The sequence below is a fragment of the Aquila chrysaetos genome, chromosome 7, assembly GCF_900496995.4.
Source record: "Aquila chrysaetos chrysaetos chromosome 7, bAquChr1.4, whole genome shotgun sequence".
Lineage (NCBI taxonomy): Eukaryota > Metazoa > Chordata > Aves > Accipitriformes > Accipitridae > Aquila > Aquila chrysaetos.
The window spans coordinates 31,756,372-31,768,449 of NC_044010.1; positions in this window are offsets into that span (position 1 = coordinate 31,756,372).

Genomic DNA, 12,078 nt, shown 5'->3' on the forward strand with positions numbered 1-12,078 from the left:
AGCACTCTAACCTGGTTCAGCTGTCCAAAGTGCCCAAGTTACCCTGATTTTCTTCACCAAGATGACACTCTGTTCAGGTTAGAATACCCGGCTTCACAGTGGAGCAGGGGTATCCACAATAACCTGCTTGTATCACGTAGGCACACCTCTAATACCACAGCAAGGTGGTTCTCACCGAGTTAAGGTTGTTTCTAGATAAACTTGGAAGGCGCTGAAATGCTTTAGTGTCCACCCTCATTTTCCTTATTCAAAGAGCGGGTTTCTTGCCCCTGGCATAAGCAGCATAGAGTCTCTCCGTCGGGCATGCAGAGGAGCTGCTCACTCAGGTCGCATGCCAGCTGGGGCTGAGTGCACACCTTGAGCTAGAAGCTCTCCCAGGGCCCACAGAAGATAGACCAGAGGGGACGCAAGTTCAGTTGGCCTTACAGTGTGATAAGCAAGTGAGGTGAATGGCTTATGTTATGCTTGAACTCTGCTGTAAGAGGGGCAGAATCAGGAGATCCCACCCAAGGGCAGCTTCAGGCAGCACTGAGGAGTACGCAGTGCAAAAAGAGGGACCAAGATGTTACAAGCTCCGAAATATTACTCTGCCCGCTTTAACTTATACAATTGTTTTTTACTTGTTGCTTGGCTTTTTAAATCTTCCAGTACATCAAACATGTTATACAGTGTTGAAGTTCAGTTGAAGTGAAGTACATCTACCACTATCAACATTCTCAGCTGCAAAAATCATGAATTAGACCTTTGGAACAATGAACTGACTTAAAAAGTGTGACAGACCAAAGAGGTAAGTATTCCTTCTTCTGTTTTGCCTGCTTTTCTGTACTAGCAGAAGGCTAGTAATTAGTTACAAATCACAAAAAAGAAAAATGTGACTTGGGATTTTCACTGCCAGTCAGGGCTATGAACTGCTAGTTAGGTACTAAATTACTGATTTACATATCTACTGGGAATATAAATCCAAAGTGCAGGAACTAGAAGGGACAAGAAGGAGAGAAGTAGAAAAGGAGAAGATGAAAGAAAAAAAAATTTAAAAGAGGCAAACTGAGACAAGGGAAGGGAGATTTTTTTCTGAGTAATAGGCAGTGTTTGTACTGCATGTACCTGGTATAAATAATGTTTTATACACACACACACACACACACACACACACAGAGTGCCTTTAAGGTTTTGTGCTCCTTCTCTCAGTCAGAATGCAAACTGCATCTATCCATCTGTATCTCTGAAGAATATGCCTATAAGTATTCAGGAACAATACTTTGTAAGAAATCACATGACCAAAATAGGAGTGGGAGAAGTTGTAAATGGAATACCCTTCTCCTCTGAATTTAAGAATTTGCCATGAAATTATATTATAAAATCCAATGGAAGATCAATCAAAATCATTCATCTGGATTAAAAAGTTGACATTTTAAAAGGTTTGAAAGCCAGTTAAAAATGAGATGTCTTTTAAAAAATAATCCCAACAGATTTCATGCCAAAAAATGTTGAAACACTTAATTTCTAGCCAGCTTCCTATCTCATCCCTATTGCTGTAGTGTTTGAATGCCTCAGAAGTATACTCACTTCCACAACACCCTTTTTAAAAAAGGAAAGCTGTTATTCTCATTTCATACCCACAGAACTGCAGGAGGCACAAAGAAAATGCTTCCAGTCCAGAGACATGAGGCAAACTGTGGTGAATTGAGGTCTTTCGCACTCCAACTCCAACCACCGGAGAGCTTTCCTGCGAGGCACTTTGTTACATGGGGACCTGTGCATCTGTTCTCTTTGGCAATATAAGGTCAGATCTGATTCAACTGGATAATGGCTAAAATGTTTACTCTCTGGTTACTGTTCAATGGTTTTCATGGCCCAGACAGATTCCTCTTTGTCGTGGGCCTCGTCAACACTTGGCATGATTAGCATGAATCTAGAGTTTGGATGGCCCTAGAAACTGAACTGATGTCTCACCTGTGAATATATGTCAGGGGAAAGTGTTTCAGTGAGAAAGCTATGGTTTACACCAGACATTTTTTTAGTCAGACACTTCTAGCACCTTCTACAACACTAGCTATGGTACCGAAGTGACCCAGTAACTAGCTAGACAAGGTACGGCATCACTCTTTAAGTCCTACCTCTCTTAATTTTCCAGGAAGTTGGCAGTGAAGGCTTCCAGAAGTTCTTCCCATGTAAAGGATTTATTTCCAGGAGGTCCTTGCTCAGTTCAGATGGAGGATCAGATGGACTTTCATTTACACCTTCCTGTCCAAAACCGTACAAATGTAGGACAATGTCAGTGAAGCAGCCTCTAGAAACTGAGAACACCAGCAATCCAGGAAACACAAAACATAGAATTGTGTACTTTACTGAATAATGATGAGAGTTATATGGGTATTAGGCAACAGTAAGAGAAAACACAGAGATGCCTGTTCTCACCGTTTCGACTTTCTTTCCATACGTCTTGGTGTAAGCTGAAATGCAGGAAGGGAACACAGTTAGAAGCTGTTCTGGAAGACAATGATTCTGCTTTCTGCACACTTCAGCATGATCTGTCATTTAACAAGATGCATCCATAAGAAAAATTAGGAGACCTGGCTCTTCCCACAGCTCGGCTTTCCATAAATGTAGCATTGCCATGTGTCCTCAAAGGTCAGCTTCACCTCCAGCATCACTTCTATCCCTGATTAGGGTATGAACAACTGAGTTGTTGAAACTTTCTAAAGTGGATAGGAAGCTGCTTTGACTTCTTGACAGTACAATGAACATTTTACTACTGGTGTGACGGTTAAGACTGACAGATCTTGGTAACTGGATGCTTTTTGGAGATTCACAACATCATTGTGGCTCAGATAAGAGACAGATTTGACGCTGAAAACTCTCTTCTTGAACAAGTGCTCAAACCACTACCTCCTGCTACACACAAACAATAAGAGTGCCCGTGTTTTTTAACCAACAGAAACACCAGGTCTGTAAGTGCCTAACTGCAGTTAAGGTGTTACAGCCTGAGACTGGGGCTCTCATTTGCCTGAGACACCAGCACAAAAGGCTTATTTTCAATCTGAGGCACTTACTGCTTATGTAGGTAGCTCCCTGCTCACATAAGTTTCCAAGCATGTAACTTTTTGCAGGCCTTACCAAGAGCCTGAGCCCTAACTGGGGAGCAGTAGGCAACAGAGTAGCCCGGAGAAAGGCACTGAAGCGTGTACATGTATTTGAGGCTCTCGGTCAAAGCCTCTGCCTGTGGACAGTGGACCTAAGAAAGGCCATATCAGGCATGTACTGGATGAATGCATCCCTACTCCCGCTCTGCCTAGAGAAGCATGGCCACCCAAATCTGGGTTAGCCAGTGTAGTGGATATACACTGTCTTGCCACTTTCAGCCAGAACCAGCAAGATAAGCAGCAGACCACAAAGGACTGAAGGAAACCATATCAGACATACAGAGGCAAATTTATCTTTAGGGCCTTAAACTCCTTTTTACTCCGTCACAATCATCTAGACACAAAATTACGCACATAGGCACAAAATACAATGCCTTTAAAAGACAGGCAGAGAGTAAAAATAATGTCTGCTAGAATAAATGTCTAGCAAAGCCAGTGTAAGCAGTCCCAGAATGTATCTACTTGTTGATGGCTGGGTGGAGAGAGCTCAGACTTGGAAACCTCAGTGGTCCATGCTATATGTGTGCCTAGGAGAGTGATGAGGAGATTTCCAGATCCAACACATGCTTGATATGTCTGAGATTTCAAATTCCCAAGGCACTGAGAGAGAAGAATATTCAGTCTCAGTGCCACGCAGCACCTGCTGAGTTACTTTCACATGACAGTTTCAGGTAGTGCTCCCTGTTTCAGCATGCTCCAGGCTTTACAGAAACCGCACAATTTCAAACAGGATGCTTAGTTTCTACCCCAAAGTTAGTTTAATGACAACATTTTAGCCGAATCCTCAAGGAATCCTTGAGGAGATGAAAATCCCAGTTTAGAAAACAGTTACAACTTTCCCTTTCCCTGAAGATAACTCAAAGGGCACCAAAGCTGGGAACAGGAAGCAAATAATATAATAGTATATAACCATCTTTTGAAATTCACTAGACAGTGGAGCGTACTCACTATTTACTTACCAGTACCTCACATGGGAGTAAACAGTCTGTGCAGTGAGCACATGATGGTCCAGTTCCACAAAAAATATTACTGAAAATGCAGCTTTTGAAACAACACAGATGCACCTGACAGAAAACTGCCCACAGTATACTCCAAAGCAAATACTAAATCAGAGGGCAATTAACTGAAGGTAGAGTCAGGGGCGGGGTGGTAACTGTATTATTCTGTGCTGAATCAGTTGCTTTGCAACTGTAAAACCTCACCCATTTTTTCCACTTATGCAAAAGCTGCCTTTCAAGATACACATGGCTGTCTTGAGTCTCCAGGAAGGCAGTTCTATGCTCTGACGGGATCTTTGAAATTGTCCTCATACAGAAATACCTAGGTCAGACAACCTGGGTCACACAAGCATAAACCCAGATCAATTCAGAGCGAGCTGTCCACTCATGATAAATACCGCTGTTGGAAAACCCTACCAGGCACTGTGGCAGCTCTAGCAGTGAAAAGTATCATCACAGTCTAATTCAGCTGACTGCAGAGTGGACAGCCTTTTTAGATGCCTACAGGCAAGGCATGAAATTCAGACAAAATTATCTTGTGCTGAGACATCTACCAAATTTGACCTGAGAAAGCTGCAAATCTCTCTCTTTTTGGTTTGGGTTTAGTTGGGTGGGTTTTTTTGCACAGAATTTGTGTTGTTTATGGACTACTAAAATTTAATGCTGGTTCTCATAGCAGGAAGTTCATTCCATGGTTTGGAGCAGCATTCAGTGCTCACAGGCTTACGTTCTTCATTTAAACATGTCCAGTTAATAACAAGTTTAACATCAACTGTCCGCATAAATCCTGTTCAACATCAACTGTGCGCATAAATCCTGTTCTTTGTTTCCATTTGCACACTTTCAGGTCTTATTAAGTTAAAATGGATTCCCTATTACTTTGTGGAAAAGTTTTAGAGAGGACTATGGACAAATATTGAACCTACACTAAGTTTATGATTGAAGTGAGATCCTTGTTTAACGAGGCAGATGGTAGATCTGACACACTAGAATATAGTGAGGAAACTGTCGTTTATAGCACGATACTATGGTGTACATGAATCAGGTTATATAGTGTTCACCTTCTGAAGCTGGAACATGACCTAGAAGTGTTAGTAAAAGAAATTGTTTAGCCTCTTCTAAGATTTAAAAGCAAAAGATCACTGGTCCAAACAGAAGTCAAGGAAATTCTATGGCTTGTGGGTTTGTTTCTTGTTTAAATCCCTCCACCTCCCTGAGTGCGTTTTTGCTTCCAGTTATACTGAAACATGACCTCTGCCCTGCAGATATGTTCATTATCTCTTCATTATTTGACTCATGCTGTGTCACTAGTGCTGAATGACATGGCAAGTTGTACTACAATTAAAACATACAGAACCACTATTAATGAATGAGGTGCCCTTAAAATACTCAAAAACATCTGCAGTGACATATTGCTTGCAGTAAGGTTTTTCACATCTTGCTCTCCTCTCCATTTTGGATTTCATCACAGAGAAATTGCATACCTATAAGACCTTTTAGTGGAGACAATTTTCTTGCTTCACCTCTCCTTCCCAGAAAGTCTTCCCATAACACACAGACAAACACACCGGTACCCCCTTAGAAAAACACATTTAAAAACAACAGTCAAGGAAATAAGGAAGAATCGTACCTCATTCAAAAAGGTGCCTGGCACTTTTTGTTACCCGGCTTTTACATGCATTATAGAAAAAGGCATACACAGAATCAGCTATATAAACCACCTTGACTCTGCAAAACCAGCAGCAGATTTGCAAATTTCCAGACCAATTACTTTTTGGCAGTTACCTTTCATTCCACTGATTTTAGGGTCTGCTATGGGAATGGCACTTTTTTGTGCTTCATCGAACAACGACAAAAATTTCAGGATCCCTTCTTGTTGATCTGCTACAGGGATCTCCAATGACATCTGCCTCTGAGCTTGGTTGCGGAAAAAAGGAAAAAGAAGCGTTACTATCTTCTTCAATGTCACGTGTAAAACTGTATCTACAGTTTGTCTGGATTCACACCTTATTTTTCTTCTTAAGTCTGTTTACTTCGAAAAGGTAGCCTTGCACTTACTGAAAATGCAGATCTCTAGTACAGTTCAGCTCAATGGTAAAGTTTACTGTAAAGTACACAGCTTTAATACACAAAATAAAAATTAATTATTAAATAATAATTAAAATTAAATCTAATTATATAATTAGATTATTAAAGTATAATAAATAATTACATTATTTAATTTAAAAGAAAAATACTAAATAATAAAAAGGGTTTATTAAAAGGAATGAAAAATCTTTGGCAAGCCAGTTTCTTCAGTGGGGCTATGAGAGTTACTCCACCTGAGAATATCTTGCTTTGTATTTTAGTAATCCCTACCATAATACAAAAATCTTCTCTTCATTCTTTTTACTTACATCTGTCAACTCATCTTTCCAACCAGCACACTTAGCAATTACACCCATGATAGGAGACTGGTATCCTACTGAGGCATACCACAGGACAGCACTGGGATCTTGCACTAAAGCAGACCTTACCTGTTGGATGCTGTTGTTTTGCAGGCATGGCTGGAGAAGCAGCTGCTAGAAAGCCATTTGAAATAACTGCAGTGACAAGAATATTAGCCAACATGTTGGTTGCCATTGTGGTCAAACGGGATCTTCTAGGTGCTGAAGCCTCTATCTACAAACCTTGTCAAAACTCCATGCGCAATTTCTCTCTGCTTGAATGAGCCATCACATCCCCTGCTTTATAAATCCTTGGCCTTTCTTCATTACCTGGAGAAAAAATTCCACACCCAATTCCACTTTAGCGATCTGCATTTTGACATTTGGCGATGTGTCTTTTTCTGGTTTTTGTGGTTTGCTTTGTGCCACTCTAATAATAGAGTCACTAACGTCAGAAGCCTTTTCTCTGCCTGAGTAAAGACATCAACAGCATGCTATCACTGCTTGAACAGGAGAATCTCAAACATGTATGCAAACTTTGGGATTGAGCACACTCACTGCTAACAGCAGCACAGGGGGGATCTCCTGGATTCACATTGTCAAGGCACAGAAAAAAAAACGGGGCTACTACTTCAGGAGCCAAGATTTCAAACACGGCAGTGACGCTAGCTGTCAGCACAGCAAACAGTGAGGAACTGAATAAATAGCAAGGCCTCCAAACTCCGTCATGTGCTCCTGGGGACTAAGTGAAAATGTGAGCTAGGGGTGAAACCAGCCTGGATGAAATCTGTCAGATGCAGGGCTAAATCACTCGACTGCTGGCAGCCAAAGGTGGAGTGGTAGTGATATACCTCTGTTTCAAGAGCTTGCCTCAGCTTGCAGCGAGTGATAGCCAAGAGCTTTCCTCCTGTGTGTCAGAGGCATTTGGTGCTGGAGGAAAGGCTTCAAGGGGCATTCTCAATAGCAGAATGGTGGCTGAACTTCACAGTACACCCTAGGCTGTACTTTCCCACCATTGAGGCAGTGTAACACCGGGAAAAGGAGTCCCAGAACCGCACTGGGGAGAGAGAGGCAGCTTGGAGTGAGCACTGCCATGTGAACGGGCAAGAGGCTGCTTTTTGGTCCGGGCACCGGGCTGCACCGCCCACTGCAATGCGGTTTATGTAGCTAACTCCATACGCCCACTTACTGAGTTCCCCCACAGACTGATGGGGCTTCTCTGCTTCACAAACTGCAGGTTCCCTGCAGGGAAAGCCTTGCTGAGGCTGGAATCCAAGCCAGGTTCCCCAAGCACAGCAAGAGGGCTGAGAGCAATGCTGGGAACAAAGCAGCTCTCTTCTCCCATACCTTCACTACAAAATTTTTCTTTTTTTTCCAGCACATGTACAATGTGTTGCAAGTGCACTGCTGGGGGAGAAGATTGGTCTTCTTACTGAAAGAGAAAATACTAAGCCATCCTGAAAGGATGCACTTGACTAATCCTCCCTGAGGAGGACACCTGGTAGCTTCGTTCCGAAGAATTTCCCCAGCCCAACACCTCCTCACCCAAAATTCATTCATACTGAGTAAATAGTACCCTATCTGGCCTTGTTCCAAATGCTTCCCATGGCTATTTTGTCAGCCTTTTGTCGGTCACTCGTGGCTGGTCTCAGGTGAGCCGACATTTCAGTGTGACACTGCTTCCTGTTTGTTGGTGGTTTCTTGAGACCAAAGCTTGGGCGAGTGGTCAGAGCTGAGTATGGACAGATTTTTGCTGTGCTTTTGGCTAAGGAAACCACAAGAAAGAGACTAGTGAATTGTTTTGACAGGATCCCACATAGCTTGGATGCAAAAAAGAAGCTGAAACTGCTGTTTGAGGCCTTGGGCGGGGAAAGGACAGATAAACTTCATTTACTTGTATAACCTTTCTGTCAGGATTTGACTGGCAACAAGGGCTGAGTTGAAATCCTAGGGGTCAATTCTAAACCCAGATGCCCATCCAGAAGCTTGGGAAAATTAAAACTAAACTTTCTGGTGCTCAGCAAGGTAATTTTCTTCATTTGCAAACATGACTCAGTTGACTTAAACAACAATGTTTTATTAATAGAAGAAAAAGTAGATAAACAGCATAGCAGACAATATTTAACTCCTGGTGTATTACTATTCGACAGTCATCTTTTTGGGGGAAGCTGGTTAGCTCAGCTTCCAGTTGCTTCCTTACCTCCTGCAGTAACATCCCACTTCCCGCTTGGGTTGGTCAAATCTTGCTGACCAGCAAGGTCTCATTCAGGCTGTGGGCTCCCTCACCATTCCTTCTTGCCAGTCCTCAAGCTCCAAGCTAGTGGAGACAATATCTGTTTCTCCAGCTCTTCACCAAGACTGCATGCAACGTCTCAGATTACCCTTGTCCCTGTGCATTCAGGAAACCCTTCACCCCATTCCTGTCTCTCCCTTTGGAGAAGACTTCTGAATGGATTCTGCCCTGGTTTACTCTTTAAAGAAAACTTTTAATCAAAGCCTTTTTCTTTTGCCTCTCTCCCATTTTGGTTTTGGTTTGTTGTTTTATTTTTTTGAGGCTATAACTTTTGCATTCCAGTTCTGGAAGCTATTGCCCTGGTGAGGGTGACCAACTCACCCTAGGGACACTGAAGTGTAGCTCCTTGGCCCAGACTTCTATCCCTAGTTACAATTACAAACATTCCTCCACTTAATTATGCTCCTCTTTTTTACCAGAAATGCCTCCCAAACATAATAAAATAATATGTGCAAAGCAAACATGTCTCAGGCCTGCCCATCAGTTCCTTTCATTTATCTCCCCTCTTCTCTACCAGAAGTCAATGGAGTACTCTTTATTTTTTTGCATTTCCTTTGGATAGTGAGACCACTGCTCTCTCTTTTAGGCCGCTTGTAAAAGCAAGGCTGGCAATTGTCAAAAGGAAAAAAAAAGTCTCCTGACAACACATTTGCAAACAGGACTGCACAGGCAGGGGCCATTTTCACTACTGGGCAGATAGCTCAGGTCAGCAGCATTTCCATTGTAGAAACCTCAGCACTTCTGGAACCTCCTGAAGAAGCAGCTGCCCAGGCCTGCATCTTGTATGGCTCTGGCCAGTAGTAAGAGTTACTCCTAGTTATTATACAGCTGTCTGAACTCACAGCACTTAAAATTATGGTTCATGCATATCTAACTTCCAGGACAGCAATGAAAATAAATGCATTCATGACTCTGAGATACTTAGTTTAGTATATGTTGAAGACAGGCATATCTAAGTGACTGACAGAAGGAATTTCAGTATGCAGTAGGTATGTAAATCTTTGCCTGTTATTTTTTTTTCTACCATAAAAAATACATTCTCCTGTGAAAACATGTGGACTTGAGAAAATGCACTTGTTTTATACTTTATTGTACAGTTTCTTCTTCAAGGCCTGGAACAAGCCAAAGAACACACACCTACTTTCATGCTCCCACAATTAGTCAGACTGTGCCTATATTTGGAAATGGTTAGTGTTAAAAATTAAGCATGGCAATGAAACGCAGCATCCCAGCTTAAGGCTACCAAAAGAAATGCAGTCTACCTTATGGTACTGGCTGGCAGGGTACCGGCACGCTGCTTTGGAGGATTAGATCTCCACCAGGGTTTCAGACAAGGGGCATAAGGGATTCAGTAAGAACCTCCACAGTTTTAAAATTTTTTTCTGTAGACAGAAAACCAGGAATGTAAGCAGTAGTTTCCTTAGTGCAATGCTTATCAGAAACAACACTGATGGCTAGCTCTGAGCATACTTCAAACCAAATGGCAAAGCAAGGCTCTTGGGAAATTGGGTGGCAAGATCTCAGAGTGCTTGTTTTACTTAGGTTGCTCCGAGTACTACAGGCTAACCTCATGGGTCTTTCCACTGCATTATATAAACATTAGCACGTAATTTGGGATACGCGGGTATTACCTCCATTTCCCACTCCAACCTGTCAAACCATGTTATATTAAGATCACAACTTTCTTTCATTACAATGTTATGATTCTCACCGTGTAGCTCTATTAACTTCTTCAGGATTTCATAAATCTTATTTCAAATTGAATTTTAACCCTTGGGAGAAGAAATGCTTGATGACTCTGGAGACAAGCAAGCTCCTGAGAAGAACGTGGTCAACAGCAGTAGAGGCTTCCCTCACTCAATACTGTTACTCTGCCTCAGAAGGATGTCCCAAGTTATGAACAGTTTAACTTCTACATCTGGTGAGCCATTGACCTCTCTGTAGAAGCAATCAACAGCAGAGCCCATTAGTGCTAATTGTGGTGCATTTTCAGTGAAAAACCCCCACATATTCATACCAGGAAAGATAACTTGTCTTGGACACAAATGCCTTTTGTTGACATAACGTTGTTTGCTGCACTTTTTTAACTATTAATTGTGATTTTTGTTATTCAGGGTATCTGTCAGGGTGCAGCAAGGGCCAGATGACCCCCAAGGAATGCGGAGCCAGGAGAAAAGGGTGATTCAGTGCAGGCAGTGCCCTCACTGACAGGCACCATCCTGCAAGTTCTGAAGGCAGCAAGCAGAGCTAGGGGCTGGTAGCAGGGTCCATTGACAGCCTCTGACATAGTGAGGGAGTGAGCCAGGGCCAGGATCAGTGCAGGGCCAGCAGCAGGGCTAGAGATGAACACACCTACAAGCACAGCTGAGGCAGGACTGGGAGCCCAGGCCAGTACTGAAATGGGGCGCTCAGCCCATGGGCAAGGGTGGGGGCAGGCCTAGTGGAGGCTGGGAAGGGACACTCAACCCTGTTAGTGCCAGACAGTATCAAAATCAGAAATTCTGATTTTGATCGGCAAAACAATCTGCTCTTCTTTTGGGAATGCTCATCAGAAATAAATATTGTCACTGAGCCTCTCCCTTTGATTAGCCTCTTTCTTAGAGAGACAACCCAGCCTCTGTGTCTGAACTTGTAGAATGGGATATGGGATATGTTCAGATCTAGGCCAAAGTTTTATCAAAAAGACTGCTTGCCAGATTGTTTGTAAAAATGGCTTAACATTTACAGATCCTGGTTTTGCCAAAAGGACTACTCCAGTGAACCTCTTTGATACCTGCTATAGCCACAGTGAAGTCGTAACTCATTTACTCTTGAAGTGAAACCAAACATGTAGATGATACAATACCAATAAAGCAGAGAAACACGTCTGAACAATCTGTTTTGTTATATGGTACCTTCTTATGATTTTTGGATCAGTTCGTATTCTACTGAAAAAAGCCATAAATCTCAGGGACAGCTCATCAGATGTGACTGGAAACATGCTGTCACAGGGCTCAAGCCGTCTCGCAGATCCAGGATGACAAAGTATTTGGCACTCCAAAAGTCTGGATGTGAAAGAATGGAAGGCAAGCAATGAGTACTAATATTCTGCATATTGTTGAAGGAGTAGGAATTGGCCTGCCTCGGGAGTCGAAGTCTTCCTATCAGCCAGCCAGGACGCCTGATGCATTGCTGAGATTACAGCCATAACACAATACTGCAGACAACTCAGCCTATTA